This window comes from Pelodiscus sinensis, chromosome 4 (genome assembly GCF_052426305.1).
Source record: "Pelodiscus sinensis isolate ZL-2025 chromosome 4, ASM5242630v1, whole genome shotgun sequence".
Taxonomy (NCBI): Eukaryota; Metazoa; Chordata; order Testudines; family Trionychidae; genus Pelodiscus; species Pelodiscus sinensis.
Window position 1 is genome coordinate 75480030 of NC_143055.1, and position 22581 is coordinate 75502610.

The 22581-nt window shown below is 39.2% G+C and overlaps 1 long non-coding RNA gene across 2 annotated transcripts in view; it reads right to left on the minus strand.

Annotated features, from left to right (window-relative positions):
• LOC142829615 (uncharacterized) overlaps window positions 1-22581 on the minus strand; it is a 129130-nt gene that overhangs the window by 88230 nt on the left and 18319 nt on the right. Inside the window, exon 3 of one of the 2 annotated variants that reach the window (XR_012904199.2) lies at window positions 19-2974. The exons of the other annotated variant lie outside the window; for it this stretch is intronic. This is a non-coding gene — a long non-coding RNA (uncharacterized LOC142829615). Of the gene's footprint in view, window positions 1-18; window positions 2975-22581 lie in introns of those variants that run through there. 2 annotated transcript variants of the gene reach the window in all.

Sequence of the window (22581 nt, forward strand, 5' to 3'; positions counted from 1 at the left end):
CACAAAAGGGATCCGAGGAGGAAATGCAAATGACAGTGTGACATATGCAGATGAGTGCTCCATTTGCATTTCCTTTTGCGGAAGAAGCTCATAATGTAGAAGGAGCTTTTATGAGGAGTGAGGGAGGTTGAAGGAAGAGTGCTCTATTTCAAAATAAGTGCTGTTTAGACTGCACCAAAACTTGCTATTTCAAAATAAGCTATGCAATTGACATAACTCAGTTTGTGCAGTTTATTTCTAAACATGCCCATAGATACTGTGAGCACATGAGCCTTCTTATCTATAGTATGTGCTTAATTTCAAACACTGAATTCAGGGGGATTTGAGCATGTACTTTAAATGCCTTGTTGAACAGGCTAGAATGAGAGCTATCCAGCTCTGCTTTATCGGCTACTGTATTTTTGTAAGCTTGTCTTGGCTCAGAATAATTTTTAAATGAATTAGGACAGTAACATGAAATAAGGACAAGGCAAGTGATGGAATGTTCTTGTCATCTCAAGATTTTCTTTTCCTCATCATTTCTTCATCCACATTTTTTCCTTCAACACCTTGTTGACAAGTTCATCAATAATAGCACACATTTTACAAGGTTTTCTAATTATGGAGGGGAGATCCATTAAATCAGCTTTTGATTTGGCTTGTGAACAGTCACTTAGAAATGGCATTAAATCAAATACCCTTCACCTCTCACAAATTCTGGGTATGTTTGGATACTGGTCAGAGCATTGCTTTTGAAGTCTATTTCTACAATCTGTTCCAAGTGGATCTCAAATTTAAACCTTCCCAAAACACATTTTAATTGGTTTCTGTATTTCTATCACATTTAGTGATGTTTACTTAGAGCATGGGCATTCAGAGTCTGATGCCAGTTAAGCATCAATGAGCTTAGGTGATTATACTAACATGAGATTTTTTTCCCTCCTATGCTTCACTGCAGCTCATCCTCCATCCTGCTCTTTCAGCTTTTCTTTCCTGCAACTCTAATACCTACCCCAAGAATCTAATTTCTCCAAGCTGCACTTGATGCCCATATGTATCTTCTAGACCCCTCTTTCTATAGTCCATAGACCCTAATCCCTGCAAATCTCTGTGTAAAACTTTCAGCGAACCCCTTTGCCCAACACATTTTAGTAGCTTAGCAAATCTAGCTAGTCACTTGGTATTTGCACTGGCTGTAATCAAGTCTTTCAATGTCTGCATTCTTTAGAATTTGTCAAGACTCTGATCCTGCGAAGATCCAGCCATCACAGACTCTGAATGCAGTAGACAAATCCAGCATAATCTACACAGGCCTGTACTCAGGTGAGGTGCGAAGGGTATGAACGCAAACCACCCAGTGTGATCCCCCAAGGGGCTGATTCTGTCTCACTCCTGTGGGAGAGTGGGGTGGAAATCAGACCCAGTCTTCCCCTGGACAGCTCAGGCAACACACACCATTCCTGCGTTCTCTTACCCAGCTAGAGTACACTTATGTGGGAGACCATAGGGGGTGCATTTTTACCCTTGCTGTTCACATTTAACACACACACACACACACACACACACACAGAGAAATTCCCATGTTCAGGCCTGCTACAAGACCAGCAACACCTCCCACCCTCGCCCGCATCATAAGATTACGGATAATCAACAGTAAGTAAAGAAGAACTGTTCAAGCAGAGCACTGGAAATAGATTTCAAATCAAAGCTTTAATGAACTGCTCCAAACTTTACAATCTAAGAGGGTTATAGGTCAAAATGTCTTTATGAACCAACCAAAATCTATACAGAAGTATATTGTTCCTTCTCCTTCCCACCCCCCCATCCCCGAACTTTTAAATGTTGAAGCATCCCAATATGTTTAGCTTAAAAAAAGGTTCTCTCTCGATGAAATAAAAGGAATACGGAGTGAACAGAAAAGGGTGGGGCAGATGTTTTCTTCAAATTTTAGCATGTTTCATGAGTATATAAATAATAATTGGCATTTTTTAAAAAATAACCTCTGTGTTCGATATTGTTCTAAATACTGCACCATATTCATATACATTCTTATTCCGGTCAGCCACTACTTAAGTTTAGAAGAAAATGACATATCACATTAGCTAGCCACACTTCTCTCATTCTATAGCTGCTTCTAGCTGACTGGCAGCCCTTGTTATGTTTTCATATTACACAGGAGACTGTTAGAAAAGACTCCATTATAATTATTTTTCAAATATTCTCTATTAAATCCAGGTAGAAAAGTATAAATTCACTGTATGCATGTTTTTAGTATTTCAGCGTGTTCTGCAAGTTGTAGGCGATGCTATGAAGATCAAAGTTGCTGCAGGCTACACAGGAGCCAAGATCTTACAGGCAGAAAAGTCATAATTCAGATTTCCTTCATGCCTTGTCATTTGGCATGACATTCTTGTTGAAGTTAACCATAGCAACAAGCTGCTGGTAGAAATCTCAACTGACATTATGTGTCAGTCACGGTGACTGGTTCTGTTAACAAATATTGCTGAAATTCAGGAAAGTGGAGTCATATGTGTATTAGCAGATAATTCTAAGCTAGAGGTACTGCATATGAACTTCCTCATGAGCAACTGAAAATTAAGATTCTCTTTACCTCCTCAAAAATCAGAAGCAACTTACCCAATTGCAAGCAAATTATCTTTAGAAAAAGCAGCAGCTTCTTTTCTACAAAGTTTTGGATATTCACCTAAGGAGAAACTTTTTTAAAAGTAAGAAGCCAGATTCTGTTTGTGCCCAGTACAGCCATTTTTTTGTGTGGCTCAGGCAAAAGAAAAAAGTACCTGAATCACATTAATAAGGCAGACAAGGATTCTTCTATTTTAGGGGAGTGTCCCTGTGTAGTGTCTTTGTCACAATTCCTGTGCCTAGATTAGGAATAGCAGAAGGTATGGATGAAGTACCTTGGACTCTGACAATCCCCACCAGGGACAGATGAGAGTTTTGCCGGGCTCAGGGCGGCACAATTTCTCTGGGCCCCCTTTGGAGAAAAAATAGAAAAAAAGGCGTCAAACATAAGGCATAAATTGCAGGCTATTTTCATATTAAATGTGAATTGGGTAAATTTGATAGAAACTTAATTTAGTTGGATAATTTTTATTCTAATTATATTGTAATTCATTTTTAAATGAAATCTGCATTAATAAAAAGGGGGGGATGTCCAAATGTTGAGCAAAAAAGCACCCTCCTCCCCCCCCAAAAAAACAATCATGGCACCTTTAAATCTCACACTCCCTATCCCCACCAGACATGGCAGGGGAAGAATGTCCCAAGAGCCTTTCCAGCTGAGAAAAACTGAAAATACCAGACATTTTACTGGTCCTCTATTTTCTGGGTTTCTTTTACCTGACAGAAGCCACAAATACTGGACTGTCAGTGCCAATACCAGACACCTGGCAACCCTAGTTGTAACTCGAGCCTGCATTTACAATAGGCCAAGGACGTAAGTCGGGGGATTTTGGCCCCTTCCCCACTTTGGAAAAAGGTCATAATGGTGGTGGGGGGAGGGTCATAAATCAGGCTGTTATAAAGCAGGGGCCTCCTCTATTTGTGGCAGGGGGTGGGAAACCTCTCTTGGGTTAGGGGATACTGACCCTACAGAAAAATCAGATGGGGAACACACAAGCGGGCCGGGGACCAGCAGGCCTGGAGCGGATCTGGCCGGGGGTTTGGACTGTGTCCCAGGGCAGGGGATTAGGGTGCAGGGTCTGGGATGAGGGTTATGTGGGTGAAGATATCAGAGTGGGAGTGACTGGGGGGCCGGACACTTACCTAAAAGCTCTGCTCGGCGTTTCTCCCACAGGAGTTGCCTGGCCATGTGCTGGGGGATTAAAAGCCTGAGGGGAGCGGTGATTGGTGGGTTCCCGCAGCTGCCATTGTCCAGGTCTGGCCAATGGGCTTGTGCGGGGGGCAGAAATAGCCATGAGGGACCCTCCCCTGCCGGTTCGCAACTCCTGCACCACAAAGGATCCTGCTGTTCTGTTCTGTGTGGGGCAGTTGTTGCCACGTGGCCGGACCCAACCAGCGCGGAGTTTGCTTCGGCCGCTATAGCGCCTGCGTGGTGGGGACAGGGCTCGAGCTTCTAAAGTGCCACGTCGGGCTCCCTCGCGGGCACCAGGCTGCTGACCCTGCTCTAAGCAGGGCAGATTGGAGTTTTAAAATGCTGGCGCGGGGCCTATTAAAGTGCGGGGCCCGGGGCAGCCACCCCTCTCACCCTGTCCTATATCCGCCGCTGATCCCCACCAACTGTGAGAACAGGCCCTGGAGGGATGTTCCTGTCAGTATATTTTTAGGACATTCTGATATTAAGCAGTCACATTAGAACATTTTGGCTCTCATGTCTTTGGTACATGTGATACCGTAATACTGGTATCTTGGCAATGGCATTAAGGGCATTCTTGATGCATACATGGATGGAAAAAAAGCAGAAAAAACTTCTATATATTGGTATACACAGGAAAAAAAGCAACACTTTAAAATTTGGATAATCCCTGGATATTAGGGGTTGGAGAAATCATAAAACACCCTTGTTTCCAACAGAATGCACAACATCCTTATGATTTATATTTTGCTTTTGATATTCCCCTCTTTATTTTTCTTTTCTATACATACACTTTGTAACTTTACATCATGTGGAGATAGGATGGTGCCTAATTTCTCTGGATTTTCAAAAGCACTAAGAAAATAGTTTTCCTTCACTGCATTGTTTTATGTGTAAATGCTGACTTTCCTAAACCAGAGTGGCAAACTGAGAAAGATTCATGAAATTAAAACTCTCTAATGTAAACAAAACAAACAAACAATCCCCCCCCCCACCCCCCACACACATACACAAACCCACAGCCAACAGAGTTTGGAACCCACTCATTTTCATTTGTGTCATAGTAGCTTTATGTGCATACAGACACACAAACACTATTCTGAAGATTTGTATCCAGCATTCCTTTCACACCCATAAACAACAAAACCAAACTAAGAAGGCACATACTGAGAAAGGGATGATGTGGCATTATCCTATCCTACTCCCAGTGGCTCTCCAGGAAGTAGCAGTTCCAGAGTTAACAGCATTAACCTCTCTGCTTACCTCTATGAGGCTACAACATGTGCTCTGCACTTCAGTTAGCTAATTCCGTCCATCTGTGCACTTTGCTGGCAGAACTAAGCACTACAGAGTGCCTGAAGTACTGGCCCTCAGCTCCACATAAAACAGCCCCAACCCATTTAATATCATTAACCAGCAAATAAATACCTTAAATTAAACTCAGCCAGTGCAGGTTAGGAAGCCCTTGATGAGAAAATTTGCTCAGTAACAGTTTACTGCCTTCTGCACTAATCTCTGCTTGTGAATGATTTCTGGGTGTAGGCCAACAAAGAACATATCACATCAGTCTATCACTGAGGTGCCAGACACATTGAGAATTATCAGGTGCAAATTGAAAAGAAATGTTCTTGGCCACAGCTGCTACCTGAACATTCAGTAGCTGACCAGTTTAAATCAGCCTCATGTGGTGTGTATCTGTGTTACAGAGACCACACTTTTGTTACCAGATTCCTCAGGTGGTTTTTCCAACCTACCAACCTTCTCTTTCTTATTCAGATAAAACTTTGAGCCCTCACTCTGCTGTATCAATGACTTGGTTATAATGGAGACACAAAACTGAGTTGCCTCAGAATAGTGAGCCCTGTGCAGACCATGGCCCCACACAAATCTTCTTAGCAACTCACAACCCAGATAGTCAAAGAGGCTCCTGGAGGAGAAATTATTAGCTGACAGCCAGAATGCTCTATCCTGGTTCCACTAGCATAAGCAATTTCCTTATTGAGAACCATCCTTTTGAAAGTACTTTATAGAATTTGAGTCAGCTTTAAAGAGAGCACTTCATTCTGACTTGGAAACGTATTTTGAATATTTCAGGTGCTTTCATTGTGCAGTGACACAGTAGTGTTTGTGACTTCAGAGGGGACTGCAGTATTGTTGTAAGCCATATTGATTCCAGGACATGAGAGAAAAGATGGGGGGAGATAATATGTTTAATTGGACCATCTTTTCATGAAAGAGACAAGGTTTTTAAATCCACACACAAAGAGAAAGAGCTTGAAGGCTTATTTCTTTCACTAATAGATGTTGGTCCAATAAAGATCTAATAAAACATATTACCTTACCCTCTTTTTCTCTCTGAGTAATTAACATTTGACAGTCATCACCTCTGAAAACCAGACTAATTTTATCTAGGTGGTGCACACAACCTTATTCCCAATCACAATATAAAACCACTCACACCAGCCTGTATGCAGTCTCATTATGTTGACTGTGTCCCTTAGATTCTAGCAATAGTTCACAAGGTCCCTGTATGGACACTGTCAAATTCTCTTTCAAAGTCAATAAAGTAGATTAAAATGTATTTTAAAGCTGAAACAACAATTTTCTCAATGACTGGTCAAAGAGTGAACATCTGTTCACAATGTGGACTACATAGATGGAACCCAACTTGTTGCTAATATTTCATATACCACCATCATTACATTCAGGATGAGGTAGCCAATATTTTCCTTGGGCTGACAGCAGCACAATACCTCGCACTCCAGACTGCCTACAATCATGCCATCTTTCTAGTTTTGTGGCACTTGTTCTTTTACATATATTTCATCTGAGTTTTGTTAGCAGCTCAGAGTTCCTGCCACTCCCTGTTATCTTGAATTCTGCCATCCTCTGGAGCTTTCTTGTGTTTGAGGCTTTTCATGGCTTCTTTAATTTCATTGGTTATTATTGGGCCTTCTTCTAGTTCTACATCAGTGTTTACATTTTTCTCGCATCTGTGAATGATTGTCAGCTCTGGACAGCTCTGGCTTGTTCATGTGTTTTCAAGAGCTATACAGGAGAGTCCCTGATGGACAGTATCTGTGGTGGTCTGGTTCCTCCTCAGTGGGTCATTGAAGAGGATGAAAGAAAGATGCATAGATTACATCTGGAACATGAGCATGATTGCTGAGCATAAAGCTCTGGAGACAAAAAAGGAAGAATACAAGTCACAGGCAGAACTCTTGAGCAGTATCAAAGACAAAGAGAAAAAAAAAAACAAAGAAACAGAGAAGCAACGCAGATAAGATATAAGTCAGGACACCGCTGCAAAGGCAGAAAAAGCAGCATACAAGAGATTTAAAGTACCCCTATGGGCTAGAGAAAGACCAGCCCAACATACATACAATTTGTTAGCTATACCATTGGCATGAAGCATTTTCTGAAAAGGAAAATGCCTTTGAAATATGAAGTGTTCATTACTTTAAAATTCAAATTATGGCTCTGATTTTCCAGGAATGATGACCCATAGTGCCCATGACTTCACAGGGAACTGAGTGCTCTGAAAATCAGAGTAACTTCATTGTGTTGCAGTCAAGTTTTTTGAGTAGAAAAAGACTTGGAAAGTGAAGGTGGAAGAGGCCTGTGTATTCCAGGATGCAAAAATAGCCATGCAGCTGGTGGTAGCATGAGCAGCAGCTTGGGCCAAGCTCCAGTGAGCAACCTTGCCTGGACTCGTGGGTACATAGTAAGGCAACTAGCCTGAGCTACCCTAAGCTATGCAGCTATTTTCAGCATGTTGGCTCAAGCAGAACTTCTGTGAGTGTCTGTTAACACATGCTGGGATGAATGCACACCTATCTGCAGTACACTTAGAGTCTTGTATTCTACATTGTGATGCCCAGACCATTTTATTTTATCTTTCAGAAAAGACACGTACTGTGAGATCAGTTATGGAAAATACAAAGCTATACCTTTAGCTGCTAATCATAAATTAGATAAATGTAGTGACTGAATTGCTCTCTAGAAGAGACAACTATAGTTAGATGGGGTGCTTTATAAATCACACACAGTGTATAGCTGTAATAGAACACAGGAAGGTCACAACAACAAGTATAGAGTCACTGTTTAGTTGTCAAATGCTTAGCAGTTAGCTAAGAACATAGATAAATAGCACCACAAATGCTGCACACACATAATCCACTATCCACAACGGGACAGTGCCCCTATATGAATAAATACGCAGATGGCTCATGTGTAAAATTATACAGACATAAAACATATGGAGAAATATGAGTGGACTAAGATTAACTAGTATGGTTTAAAATGAAGCAATCATGGTGTAAATCTTCTGTAATTCATAAGATTTGGGTACTGTTTAGAAGATCTGTGATGGGTTCACTCAGAGTCTCAGGCCAGTCACTTAATACTCCTGACTTAGTTTTAGGTAGAAAAATAAATTAACATTATCCTGTCTCCCAGAAGACTTCTGTGTTTATATTTGTAAAGTGCTTACAGATCTTCAGGTTAAAGCTTTATATAAGTACAAGGTATTCACATTTATTATAAATCTCATCTGACTAAGATGTTGGCATTTGTTTTTGAGAAAGTAATGTGGATATTCAAGTGTTGCAGTCATTTTTGTGTTCTAAAGAGATCTGACAAAGTATTGTACAATAGACACACATTACATAAGAGTAGTCAATATAATACAAAAGTCACCAGCATTGAAGAGATGAAAAGATTGTAACCAAGGTTGTGAAGGAAAATATGCATTGTTCATTGTGTAATATGAAGGAAGTTAAATGGATTATCATTGGGAAGTACTCTGACCCAGCACATTTCAATTTATGTACAGTAGTTATCAGAGAGAAGGTATTGTGTGTTGAAAATGGAAAATGACATCAAAGTCAACAGACTACCAAAGGAGTCAAAGAGCTACCACAGGCACAATGCCATTGTTTGAGCAAAGTTCATCAGGGATAGATAATATGACCTCCTGAGGTCTTTTCCAGCCCAAATTTCTATGAGTCTGAAAGTGATCTGAGGGGAGAAAATGCAAGTTTTTACAGTATCTACAGGCACGTTTGATACTGTCTGCTACTTCAGAAGCTATAATACTTTTACATTTTTAAAATTACAGCTACAAACAGGCTGGCAAGTCAACAGAATGAATCCCAAAGACTCAAGAACTTGCCAGAACTTCTAGTCTTTGATTATGAGAATTTACTACTTCTAAATTTAAATGATGCTAGAAGAGATACTGGGAGGAAGCATGTAATAAATAATCATTTATTCAAGACACACACATGCACAAAAAAGGAGTTATGGTAGACAGAGGCATGAAACAATAAATACTCCAGAAAAAGTTTGAAGAGCCAGCACAATAAGTCATATTTATCTGTGATGTAATGCTCTTAACATTATGGGAGGTAAAAGAGGGATTAAACCTAATAAGAGAAAGTATTTCATATAGGAACCTGAAATGGATATCCATTAGGTGCATGGATCAAAATATTCTGGTACTCTAGAAGGGGCTAGTTAGACCCTCTTTATAAAATTGTGTCCAAACATAGAGGCAGAAAAGACCAGATAAACAGGAATAAGATTAATACAAGGGTTTGGAGACTCATCATAGGCTATGTCTAGACTGCAGGCTTCTTTCGAAAGAGGCTCTTTCGAAAGCATCTTTCGAAAGAGCCTCTTTCGAAAGATCGCGTCTAGACTGCAGGCGGATCTTTCGAAAGAGCAATCCGTTTTTTCGAAAGAGAGCACCCAGCGAGTCTGGATGCTCTCTTTCAAGGAAGCCCTATTTACATTGAAGAACGCCTTCTTTCGAAAGAGGAACTTTCGAAAGAAGGCGTTCTTCCTCGTGAAACGAGGTTTACCGCCATCGAAAGAAAAGCCGCGTTGTTTCGAAATAATTTCGAAAGAACGCGGCTTGAGTCTGGACGAGGGGAAGTTTTTTCGGGAAAAGGCTACTTTTCCCGAAAACCCCCTGAGTCTGGACACAGCCATAGGGAAGGAGTTGGAAAAACTGGGATTTTACTTGCTGATTAAAACACCTTTAAAGGGAGGGGATGGTGACTGATGTTTCATGGATTCTAAGGAAAGTGGTGGTGGACATGCTGACTTAATATATTGTAGGACTTTAAAACACAGACTATGAATTATGAAAATAGAAGGGAAAAATCAATTCCAAACTGTTCCAAGTAGAGGTTGGCAAATGACAGAATAAAAACAACATATTTGGGGGGGTGGAGTAGGCACACAAAGTTATATACCTATAATTTTATTTCCATTTGTTAGTATACCAATTTCCTCCAAACAAGTGAGGGCTGTTCATGTTCCTCTCCTATGACAATGCAATACAATGCTGCCACTGCTTTTGGCTCAAGGCTCAGTCTGTGCTCTATAGACAAATTTTTCCATTCAGAACTGAGTCAGAATGCAGCAGGCTTGCCTGGCTGGCACCCTTGCTTGTGGAATAGAGAAGAATCCCCAGAAACGGTACCGCCAAAATTAGGATTTGGATGAAGAATGAGAAGCAATTTAGGAGATATAAAATGTCTGTAAAATATTTTTTTAATATTTAAAGATATAAGCATAGAGAGGTTTAGAGCCTAGGAAGATGGAAGAATTGAAGTGTGAGAAATGTATATTGCAGTATATTATTCAATTATCAGATGCCCCATGTGCTTTAAATGGCTCCAGGAAGGATGCAGAGACTGAACTAGAACACAGTCTGTGTGGAAGCTGTTTCTTTGTGTCTGTAATTGTAGCTACTTCATTGAATAAATACCTCCTGTTGAGGAAAATCCATAAGTTCAGAACAGAGAAAATGAAAGTCAGAGAATGAAAAAAAATAACAAAAATTAGATGGGAGGGAGAGTGGAGTGGGACAGAAGTTTAATGCAAAAGGAGATGAGAAAAAAGAACAGTGAAAATAATTAGTATGTTTACATTTTTCAGTGGTATATCCAGCAGTATCCTTAGTATGCAACAGAATAGTATTTAGATGCTGATTCTTGGAGAAATCTGGATGAAAGAGAAATCTGGCCCTTGAAGAAAGCTGGATGTTGCCAATACAAGAGCAGGGCTCTACTAATGCGGAAGGAAAAGGACACTTTCTTACTTAGATGGAGTTCAAAGTGTGTTTATCTTTCAGCAAAGTAAAAACCTAATCTGCTTCAGCCTTTCAGATCAAGAGACTGTTCAAAAGAGGATTTTATTCATAGTCAATTCAAAGTGCATTTATAGCCATATACAAACAGTTCAATCCAGTATTTGGATTAAGTGACCTTCTTTAGGGAATTAGGAGCATTCAGCAGCAGAAGCACAATTTAAAAAGATACTCCGTACCAATCAGAATTGTGCTTCTGTTTCAGAAGTGAGCCCTGATGGCAGCAAGATTCCCCACAGCTGAAGAAATACAGATGATATGAAATCAACTGGGAGGAATGCTGTTCATACTGAGACTTGCATCTATTTGATGTTGTGAATTTTTTAAATCTAGTTTCTTTTTGGTTCTTTTGAACAAGGCTAATAATTCTCTTAAGAAAGTCCAAATCTCTGATTTGGCTTTGCTGGTGGCTAAAAAATAAAGAGTCCTATTTTGAACGAGTGGTGAATACAACCTTTCCATAACAGAGGAGTAACGTTCATATGGAGGATACTGATAGCATTGTAACTAAAAAGCGAAATGGAGGAAAAGTGAAAGGTAATGCAGGAAATACAGTGAAAGAAAAATAAATATGGTGGAGAAAAAAGGAATAAGAGAGATAGTAGTATGTTGTATAAGGTGAATTCTTTCCTAAGTATTACTGAAAATACCTTAAAAGTCTCAGAATATGAAAAAGAGGCTTATAAAAGAATAAAAGGAGACGATAGTTAAATAGACCCTGCCCCTTGCGTCAGTGTCACCCTCGACCAAAACCCAGGCTCAGTGATTTAAAAGATTGACACAAAGTATTAATTTTTTTATTTGTAAGATGAATGTAAAATTATTTTTTATATTTATGATAGATATTTTCTTTTTCTAATGTTTTCTTGCTTTCATGTACTAAATACTTTTGTTTGAAACCAGATGGATCACTTACAAACTCCATGTACACAACTACAACTAACTACTAATAATATAGATGTGCCCATCAGCACCATTGGCACCAGTGCTTTGGAATCTAGAAGTAGGACGAGGCTTCAGTATTCCTGCAATAATTTTGCTCTTGTATCTATCAATCCCAGCTTCTCATGGCCACTCTTAGGAATAGATCCCTTTTAAAACTGTGCTATAATCAGAAGTGAAAGTGGCCAAGATAGTACATCAGCAAGAAAGAAGTTGCCATCAAGTACCAGCCTGCCCATTGCCATTGTTAAAGGGCTGATGTGGCAGTGCTTTAACATTATCACCCCTTTTGCTTCTGCTACTGGCAGCGCTGCTGGACCCTACCAGCAGGGCCATCAACAGCGGGGAGCTGCTCCCAGGCCCAGTGATTTAAAAGGCCCTGGGGCTGCCAGACCTGGGCTCATCAAATCATTGCTAGAGCCCCAGAGTTCCCAGCTGCCACCATCGCAGCAGCAGCCGTGAAGGGCTGGGGCAGTCTGATCCCCAGGCCTACACCTTCTGCCCAAGCCATCCCACCTATCTTTCCCAGGCTGCATACCAGTAAGTCCCAGCCTTTTCTTTCACCCCTGACTATAATGATACATTTGGTTCACAGAAGAATGAGACCTGTGTTAATAACTGTTGGAATTACAAAAGGTAATAAAGTACTGCCATACTGTGTGCCAGAGATGGACAGACGTGAACTGGGAAACTGCAAAAGGGGAGAGGGTGGGAGAGATATTCTCCTCTGTATCAGAGAGGTAAACAGAAGGGTATGTCTATTTCTCCCTTAGAAAACAAATGACAATTTTTGATCTGGGCTAAATCTCCTAATGACATGAGAGGGACTCACCCAGTGAGGGACAGAGGATAAAAAGTATTTGAACATTGTGATCTTTCCCAAAGATCCAGGCTAAAACTGAAGATATATTAGGAACAGCAACCTATTAACATCTTCATAATATATATATATATATATATATATATATATATATATATATATATATATATTAATAGAGCAGAAATGTTCAAAATAGTTTCTCCACATAGTTTGCACACATACCAAATTCAATCAGTCAGCTGCTTATTTAAGGATGCAGTTTGATTTTTGAACACGAGGTTAGTATTAGGCTACATAGCTGTACATTTGAGCACTTTTTTATCCCTGACATCAGTAAAGTTCTCAAAAATATTTTCACAGATCTGAGTAAAATTTTCTGCAATTTTAAGTCTCCATTCTTAAATTTCACATAGCACAGCACAGCACAATTATTTCTTTCAGCAACAATATACTAACATCAATTTTTCCATACAATGGGTTTGCCATCTGTTTTTTTCCTACAAGTTGTTTAGATGACATTTCATCAAGATAGGTCACCATCTTTATAAACTGACTCCAATCCAATGTTTTCCTCACTGATGTTATATACAATTTCAGTTTCCTGTTGTAATACTGCTTTGTTGCATTTCTTATTTGTATTGCTTCTATTTACTCACATTTATTTGGTCACATCTCATCTTTCTTCAGTCACTTCTTTTCTTTTAGCTTCTCTCATGTGTCTTTTTTGTTGTGTCTGTCCACAGTTTACATAATCTGCGCTTGGCTTCTTACCTACCTCCATCTTATTTACAGTCTCCAGCTGGAACCACTACTGTTGCATTTCATTTAGATTCAGCATCCTTCCTTCAATCTAACAAATCTCCTTTGTTGTTACCAAGCAGTTTCTGACTTGCAGCTGGTTCAGCAAAGAGTAAAATTTTTCATTTTATTTCTATATTGAATTGACACTTTTATCTTCTGGATTATTCTGAACATTATCACACCCACATGTGTGATCATTCCCCTCTTGTTCCTCTTGGCACTTCTACTTGTATCTTCAACTGGAAGGTAGATTTAATTCTGCTTTGTATATGTTTTCTTGTGTAGCATACTGATAAGGAGGGTGCATTATTCATTTTGCATTGACGTCATCTAGAAGAGTTTTTATTCATCTCTCATTTATTTTTCAGGATTTTCTTTGGTTTCTTCTTGAAGTAACATCCAAGTTCCGTTGTTCCATTCCACAACTTTAGCCACGTGTCAGAAACCCTGCTCTTCGGCCTCTTGTTTTCTGTTGCTCTGCACAGTCACATCCTTATGGCCTCTGCTGAGAGACTGGAGACTTCCTAAATAACAGTGACTGTGACCGGATGTAATCACAGAGGTCCCTTTGGGAAACCAACTTCCCAAAAAGGGAACAAACACCACATAAATCCATCTTTGTATAAAAGTTTTACATAGAGAAAGCTCATGAAGTAAGCTCTCTTTATCAATGAAAGGGAAGCAGTTGCTTCCCCTGAGGGAGCACATGAATACAGTCACATCAAAGTAAGTTACTAAATAAAATTAATAGAAAGTACACAGCTAAGTCTAATTCATGCTACATGCAAATTCTTACCCTAAACAGCTTTGTTTACTTCAGGTATAAGCTTCAAATCAGAGATTTGTTGTTGGTTTGGGTTTTTGTTTGTTTTTGTTTTTATTTTTAACTTTGACTTGGGTCTCCAGCCCTCAAAGTTCCTTTGCATCTTCTTAGATCAGGGCAGCATTTCTCTATTTAGAACTGTAAACAGAACTGTAAACAGATTTATACTTCATCTCTCTAACATCACATAAAAGAATGTCGTGTACACAAAAACAGAATATACAGATTCAGCATATTGTAATATTAAAATTGATAGTTTACATGAAGCATTTTGCATAAAGCATCTGATTTACACATATTCATATGCCAGTTTTCATAAGGCATGGGGAGGATTGCCATAACAATAGTGCCCATGGTTCTTGAAGTACAACCGAAAAACAATATTGTATGATTTCCATAACATTTGCTTAGTTTGTAACACAAACTATTTTGTTATTCTAATCTCCAGCACTGCCATCTTAGTCTGAGATTGGAAACACAAATTATATTCTGAAGGACAGATTCAGATCTAGGGTACACTATTGGATTCAACAGTTCAGCTTTATACTAGTGTGAGAGAAGAATCTAGATATGTATTTTGCATCAGTACCAGTAATGAAGATTTTTCAGTCGGCTTTTTGTTAATGCTTTTATTGATGAGCATGCTGCAGAATGACATCTAGCACAAACATCAACAGCTGTATTGTTTCTGTATTGCTATCCAGAATACAATCTGGCGCTGTTATGTCTGACATATAGGATATGTCCAGAATGAGCTCTAAAAATCAAAAAAAGATTGAGTATCTTTTTTTGATTTTATTTGGAAAGACTATTTTGAAATTTGTACATCTACATGGTACCAAATTTCAAAATAAAGTGCTCTTTTGAACCATCCCTTATTCCTCGTAGAATGAGGTTTACAGGGATGGCGAAAGAGTATGTCAATTATTTAAAAAAATTTCAAAATAGCTGATGCATTCCTTGGACACTGTTTTTATTTCAGGATACTTCCAGTATCCTGAAATAGCAATGCCGTCTAGACATACCCATATTCAGTTGGGGTTTTCCCCTTTTTTCCTTATTTGTATTTCCTTGCCTTGTTAATGTTGAAGCATTTGTCTCCTATAGCATAGTATATTAATGATCTCAAGTTATTACCATACACCTTTGTCACCATGGTCCTCTTGTATATTTATCTGCACACGTAGTTCATGTACTAGTCATATAAATCAATTCATTGTCATTACACCATTGTGGTGGGGTCATGTTCTTATAGTCAGAAATTCTTCTTAAACATTCTATTTTCGGCTCCCCAATACTTGAGGTTTTCTGATGGGCCATTTACCTGTTCAAATTTCTTAGGCCTCAAGCCTTATGGTAACCTGCTGAAGCTAGGATTTTACAGGAGACAAATCTGTAGGTTATTTGCATTACTGCTGGATATAATGCAAATCAGTGAATATAAGGCAAGCTAGCCCTAAATACTATATGTATGCACACCTCATTTCCGGCTCCCACATCACAAACTGCAAACAATTCAGTTATTTCCTTCAGAAGGATAAGAGGCTGAGTTAAACTGAGTGTTCTGTGAATCTTTTAATCCAAGCCTTAAAATAATAAAGATGAAATCCTGTGCACACTGAAGCCTCAGACATAAAGACCATCAGGAAAAAAGGGACAATCATGATAATACCGTAAGATCTTTTGCACATTGAAGGCCACAGAACCTCACCCATCCATTTCTATAATGTGCTAAAAACCTTTAGCTGAGTTACTAAATTTCTCAAATCTTGATTTAAAGTCAAGTTCCCATTGAAATCAGTAGGAAATAGAATTTTACTCTATGCTTTTCCCTCACTGGCAGTTATTTATAAGTGCCTCTATACAGAATCTTTGCCCTATCCAAAAATAATTCATTTCATGACTGTCAGATTAATCATGGAAAAAATGTAATGATTAAATACACAGAGACACATTTTGTATCCTCCCCATGCTTAGAAGAGGTAACATTTCTCAGCGTGTATTGTCTATCCCTTTTGTGCCAATCCCATCTGGCTGATGTATGAGCATGACCATGACCCCTTGTTGTGTTGCAGTGATATGAGTTAGCAAGCAGCTCGGTTCAGAAAGAGATGGAGAGAAACAAACTAATAGTACCTTTGTTTGGTGACATATGTTAATAAACAAAATAAATCAATTTTAAGGACACATTTTAAATCTATTATCACACATAGCCAGCTACTGATGGTTTGATATAGTGCTATTTAATTGTCTCCTCCCTATGCTTCCTTCAGTTTTCATATGAGAAATACATTACACAAAGCAATAGTAAAACAACATGTTCAATATCATGCACTGTTTTTCCATATCACGTGCAAATGAATCAGTTAACAAGTGGATTGCAATTTCTTTCAGCATGAGCCACCACAATCATCCAACAAAATTCAATATTTTAAAAAAGGAAAATGTTATTGAATTAATGCAATAAAGTAATCAACAAAATTAGGATAAATACTGTATTTGCTAAGTTTTGTGGGCCAAATTCTAGGGGGAGTTTAAGTTGGTTTATCAAGCTTTTCCAATGTCTGCATCCCAGTAGTCTAGCGGTGCCTACTCTGATAACCATGATTGTCTAATCATCAGTTGAGTGCAAGGACTGTGGCAGTGACTACCTTCTACATAAGGATTTTAGGTTTCTTGGCACAGATTCTCAAAGATATTTAGGTACCTACCTACCATTGAAGATCTGCGTCCTTGTGCCCTTTTTTCTTTGTGTGACTGCACAAGTGTTTGCCACCCTCTCTGCCCCATTAAACTTACACTAGCCTACAGATGTGTAACTTACACATAATTTTTGAATCTGGCTGTGACACTTTGCAAGTATAGAGTTCCTTAGCATGAAGAAGTCTTGGCTTTTCCTGTTAGAGACAGCTCCCCAACTCCACCATCCATGAGCAATAAAATTATCCCTTTATAAGCCTACTCAGACCCTGCTGTCTCTTTACCAGTTAATAATATGCATTCTCCAAGCCCTGAGACCCTTTGAAATGTCCACCCCTTGTTCCACTGAATGCACACTCTAGTCACAGATTAGCTACTTCCAAAGGAACAGTGCCACCAGTGCCTTAAGATGGCAACCCTATTTAAAAACACAGCACTTAGATCTGGCTATTTGCATAAAATCATAATTTATTTGAAGCTCTTACAGCAAGAGTATAGCTAGCTATAGCAAACAATAGTACATTACCTTGAATTAACTTCTTGTGATCGGAATATTTTTGTACAGCAACCTACATTTTCATAGGGTAACTCAGTCAGACCAGTCAACTTGGGGGAGGGACAATAGCCCCAGGGCCCAGCAGTTCAAAAGGGTCCAAAGATGCTGCCGTTGCTACTGCAGCAGCAGCACCACCACCACATGAAACTCCAGGCTCTTTAAATCGCCACTGGAGCACCCTATTGTGTGTTACTGGTGGCTTTGAGGGCTGGTTGGGGGCAGGATGCACCAGAGCCCAGGTGACACTGAGTGCTGGCTTTCCCTAGCCCATCCCCTTCTGCCCGAGGCTCTGCCCCTTCCAGGAACATGGTGCCATCCTCTCTTCTCCCATTGCATTGGGGTTTGGTGAGGCTGTCAGCTCTCCTGAGTTTGATAAAAGATTTGGGAGCAGAATTTCAAATGAGCATATGGGACTAACTGGTGTCTAACTCACACTGACTTTCAATGGATGTTTAGAATATGTTTACAAAGCAAAGAATTACCCATAGATGACACATGCCAGCTGACTCTGATTTAGACTGTGGGACTGCAAACATGAACTCTCAGAATCTCACAAGGTCCCAGAACCTGGGTTCCAGTTTAATCCCAGAAGTCTAGATTGAAAGAAACAGCCCTGAAAGTTTTAATTTGCTGTATATGTAACCACCCAGGAGCAGATTTGAATCCAGGACCTCAGTAAAGGAACCTCTACAGCTTGAGCTATAACACCAGCTGCTGCTTAGCTTAGGCTATAGAGCTCCCTTTTTCTTAGCTGTTGCTGTAAGTGGTCTAAGTGCCACTGCATGGGACAGTGACCATAGGTGTGTGAGTTACATATACACATAGTACATACTACTCCATGCACTCATCCTCTCATGAAAACTCCCTTCTTTAAATCTATATGAGATTGGATAGCTTATTTTATTACATTTTAAGGTTATAGTAAACAAAATGCATCCCTTTGACCTGGCAAATAAAAATATTGTCAGGCACAGGAGTTCAGATGAGCTTTCTTTCTACAGCAAGGCCATTGTATCTTGTAAAATAACATTAATCTACAAAACCCTAGTAAATAAAACAAAACTGAGTATAAATATTAGATGCATTCTGGCAATTTCAGAGGAACATGAATGTTAAGAATTCTGTGAATATAGAAATGACACTCTGGAAATACTGCAATTTCTTTCCTGGAATGGGAGACAAAAGTTATTTATTCTGATGTCCCAAACTTCATTTCATCATTAAAGCTTATTGTTTTCGCTACAGGAAGGGGAGGAAAAAAGGATTTGTTTTTAATATGTGTAATCATATGCATTTGCATCAAAGAATATTTTAGGTTTGTTGAGGTTTCTTTCCTTAAAGTCAGATAGTTTCTAGCTAAGGACTGCAAAAATGTGTAATTGGTCTAATAAACCTAATACAGATGGGTTACATTCCCTGCTTGCAGGAAAAGGTACAATTCTTGTGGAGTCAATGGTGTTTGTACCCTCTTGTATCAGCAGTGAATGTTGTCATAATACTTTGTTTCTCATTGCTCAAGAGCTACATAGTACAGACTTGCCCATGTCTTTGTCATCCTTGAGCCTTAACTACAAACCAGCTAATTTAAATTTTCCTTTCTTAATTATTCCAAACTCAAAATTTGATTCTATTGGCATTATGTCAACTGTTTGGTAACTGATGAAGCACAAATTCTTCGTTCTAAAAAATTCCCCCTTTCCCCCTCACAAATGTGCAAACATTACAAAAAGCTGGATTTTAGTGGTTTAGCTTTGTATGTACTATTTTTCCGTGTACAGCATTAGTGCTATGTGTAGAAAGTGTATGCATCAAATTTAAGGTAAGGACTGAATTAAAATATGAAATATTTAATTGTTCTTGATCTAAAAATCTTGGCACTCTATTTTCTTTATTCACTTCATTAGAGCTGGGTTAAAATTTTCAAGCAAGTACTGGATTTGCCAAATAACAAATTGGGGATGACAAACTATTCATGATTTAACCAAAACACCTTTGAGGGCAAAGAGACTGTAGGTGCATGGATGGAGAGCTACTTCCCCAGCTCCTACATACCCTGTGATTAGGGGACTCACCTGGGATGGGATAGCTGTTTTATTTCTTAGAGATCAACCTCTATCCCAGGTGAGTGCCTAATACTCTCTCAATATCTCCTGTTAAAGCTGTGAATACTGAAATAGTTAGCCAAAGAAAAAGCATGAGTCTGATTCCATAGACTGGTAATTAGGGTGAGTACCTAGGATGTGAGAGACTTAAGTTTAAGTTTCGTCTCCAATAACAATTCTTTACACAAAAATGGATCAGCTTCCACAGGAGAGATTGAGGGGGGCTGCAGTACCAACACCTGCCACCTCTTTCTGCAGTGACTTTGACACTCTAGCCTTTTGCTTTTATTATTAAAGGTCAAATACATCTAGAAATGAAACAAGATTTTATTTGAGCAAAAAATACAATTTTGCTGACTTTTCATTTCAACAAACATTTTTAAAAAATTGTTTTGCTTTAGATTAAATAATATTTTCTTCGTTTTCTATTTACCGAGGCCTGCATATTATAATAAAGAAATTACTTCAGCTAAAGGAAGCAACCATCCCACACTTGTCTACCAGTTTCCAAACACTTCCTGTTTTATGCAATTTTTTCTCTTCTTCAGATCTGCCTAAAGTTGAAACAGGAGAGAAACTATTATCTGGTCTATACTTCAAATGTTGCAGCTGTGCCACTGTAACACATCAGTGTAGACACTACCTATGCAGATGGGAGGGGATTTCCTGTTGGAATAGGCAGTTTGCCTCCCTGAGAGATGGTAGCTAGATCAACAGAAGGATTCCTCCATCAACTAGTGCTGCCTATCCAGGGGATTAGGTTGGCCCAACTTCGTTATTTGGGGCAGTGGTGAAAGTAACTTAAAATGTTACTACAAGTACTGTCCTATTGTAACCTGGGTCTCTGACAGCTCTTTAAATAGCTCCCTGATGGCTTTTGCTGCAGCTTAGCCAGCCCTTGCCAGAGCTGCGCATCAGGGCATGCCTGCTTACTTTCACATCTGCTCAGGGGTGCAGATTTTTCTAATCCCTATGTGACATAGGTGGACCCACCTAACATTTTAATACAGATGAGTTCTAAATCTCACTCAAAGAAGGTTGACAGCAGTTGGGGAATAACCTCTCCCACAGGGTCTTTACACTTGTCAGTTATATTTCATTTAGAGAAATATGGTGGTCCATTCTACCAGCTACCGCAATGGGTGTTTTTGGTATTCTTTCCAACCTAATTGGGGTATTGTCCATCACAATAAGTTAGACAGAGAGGCCCTCTGTATGTCTAAATGGGCACAAGTTCACTAGAGTCATGGAGCTACTCTGATTTATGACAGCTTTGAACCTGGCACCAAAACACCAGCACTGTCTCTGTAAAAAGCTAGTATCAAGCAAATGTAAAGATCTAAACTCTTCACTGCATCTTTATTACCATGTCTTAATATAAGCTGTGATTTTACACTGATATAGTTAAACCAGTACAAAATTGTGTAGACATGCTTATTTTATTTTCAACCAATCCTATTTTCAGTTAGTTTAAATTAATTAGAAACAGGTTAAAGTCCATCTTAAACTGAAGTGTGTGTTTATACAACAGTTTATATCAGTTTAATTAATCCTGTGCTAGTTTGTGTGGAGACAAAGCCTTATGCTTAAGGAAGAGCTGTGAGCCAAGATCTGTGATATAAATGAATAGAAGCATAAGAAATAGAGATGGTCCTGGGAGGCATTCATGGGGTCTAGCTTTCCATTCTCCTAAGAAAGAATGGAGGTCTTCAGAGCTGGATTTGATGAAAATTCATTTCTGAAAATAGGCTGGATATTGTGACACCAATGAGGAAATGTATGTTCTGCCTAATGCAGGGACTTAAGCAGGGTGTCCCCAAATCCAAGTGAGTTCCATGACCACTTAGCTATAGAGTCAGTGTTTTCATTGTTTCAGTCAGAAATTCCATCCTAAATGTGAGAAACCTTCATCATGACAGTCTCATCAAAACCACATATTTTATGGAAACATTCAGTTTGGATGAAATGTCATTTTTGAATGCAGAAATGTTTAGTCAAAAAAGTTTTGATGAGCTTCAGTGACTAGAGTGAGTAATGGAAACTGAGCAAACAGACACTCTCACTATTTTATATCATTCCAACAACAAAGGTTTTCCAATACTATATGATGGGGACCGTACAAGTTCCTAAATAGATAGAAACAAGGTTACAAAACTTTGTTCTCCAGCTTAATTATACCTCTCAGCTGCTGGCCCCCTTGCCGCTAAACCAGCTCTGTCCCCAGCCCCAGATAAGCTCCCAAACACTGGCCTCTCTGTTGACAGACTCCCATTCAGCCCCTGCTCCCAGCCAGCCCCAGTTCCCAGCTCATAAGTGTGTCTGCTCCAGGAGCTCTTTGGTCCAGCAACATCCATGGTCTTGCCAGAGCAGAGTGTCCTGGATCAGAGAGATTCAACCCGTACAATACCTAGTATGATGTTGCTTTGACTGAAGCTCATTGGTGCTGCTCCAATACAAAAATGATCAATTTTGAAATTAGAAGATGACAGCAATATTTCTTTTAAAAAATGCTAAATGATTAAACAAGTGTCTACTAAATCTGGATAAACAATGGACCATGTCTTCAACTGGTGTAAATCAACATAGTTGACTGACTTCACTCATTCACACCAGCTGAGATTCCAGCCCAATGTTTTGTTTCTGCAGAATATGGCTTATAACCTAGAGTTAAACTTCTCAAAAATGAGGATTAAAAAAGAAATGCTGACATAGCCTTACTTAAACAGACATTGAAAGATGCCCCTATAGTGGAACAGAAAATATCGTTAGCATTAATTTCCATGATGCATTCTCTTTCATTCTAAACACCTGCTCACAAGCCAACAAGATTAAACATACTCTCCTGCTATCTTTCTGTACCTCCA